Below are 1,595 nucleotides of genomic sequence, written 5' to 3' on the forward strand. Positions count from 1 at the left end.
GACATCTATCAATATTTGAACTCATACAAATCTGTAGCCGATTGTGATACCATAGTCAGAATTAAATGACTGAATTGATGGAGATAGTCAAGTTATACTAATAATTGTTACTTTCATGTGTTATCTTATTGACCAGTTCATCTTCCACTTAATGTTGTAGAAATCCAACAACTCCAATTGCATTATCTCTTTTAGAGCAGTGAACAAAAGATCTTGCAGACATTAAAGCGACCTCGTCTGCAATTTTGATTGAGGAATTCTATCTTCTCTCCATCTCAGCAATAATGCACTTGTCAGAATGGACTGAATGGACCGTTGAAGTACTAGCGCAATGGCACAGTGGCAGAGTGCCCCGTTAGTACTGCTGTATGTACATGAACTGAAGGTTTGCTGAAGTTCAAAAAACTGTTCCATTTAATTCCGTCTAATTTAGGTCATAAGGTCCATTGCGATTAGTGTGTTAGTCACATATCACGTCGTCAATAAGCTCAGTAAATAAAGGTATTTTGATATATGATTGCAGTAGCAGTGAGATAAGTTTCTACTGTTATCTGTCTATTTGCTTAATGTGGATTATGTACATGAAAAAATGTATTTATGAGTTGTATTCATTTGTTTCAAAAACTCTCCAAATTTCTTTTTTCTTATTTATTGAGTTTTATTGGTACATATACTTGTTTTTATGTGGACAACATTTTGTTGTTGGATTAATTAATTGTGAATGGTTCAGCATTAAAAATGAAGGGCTTAAAAAACTGACAGACTAGCTGTCGGTAGAATATGAATATTTTTTTAAGTAAAACACGATTTTATTATTTACATATCAACCACAAAATATTTTTAATTTAAACTTAATTTGATTTATGAAACAAATTTAATTTGAGAAATGACACCGCATAGTAATTTCAGTTGAATTTAGGTGCACTTCTGTCTGCCACCTACGGACAGTTTTTGATACCAAAAGCCACAAAAATACGTATAGCAAATTAAAATTAATGATTTTTGTGTTAATATTCATTTATATTTGAATTGAATTTGTAATTCCATATTCTGACCACAATATTGCATTTCCATACAATGTGGAAATACAATGTATGTTATGAATATCTTTGGATATTTAAAATAATAATTTTGTAACTGCTTTGAAATGTATCTTATTGAGTGTAAATATTTTAATTAAAAACAATTTTTTAATTTTTTGGCACTTTGCTTTAAACGTTCTCATTAATTCATTAGTTTAAAAAAAATATCAGTTTATTTATATCTCTTTTATCTTGAGTTGCTTGGGCTGAAATGCACAAACAGTATACATTATAGACATTAGTTATACAGGGTTGTTATATTTATGTATGATGGTTAAATGGTCTTTCCCACAAAAAAAGTTGGTTTTAAATGAAAAATACCAAATTCGCAAAGTGTTTTGTACAATAATTTGATTGAAATCTGACAAAATTGCTAATGCGATTAAAAAAAAATAAATCGCAGATTACTGTTTGGATCATCAAAAGGTACAACAAGCTACAGTTAATAGCAATCTCGTAGTTTTGTTGACAATATAAATCCTTATATCTATTATTGCTCATAATTCGCAAGAA

Source organism: Teleopsis dalmanni, chromosome 1, assembly GCF_002237135.1.
Source record: "Teleopsis dalmanni isolate 2A chromosome 1, ASM223713v2, whole genome shotgun sequence".
NCBI classification, from domain to species: Eukaryota; Metazoa; Arthropoda; class Insecta; order Diptera; family Diopsidae; genus Teleopsis; species Teleopsis dalmanni.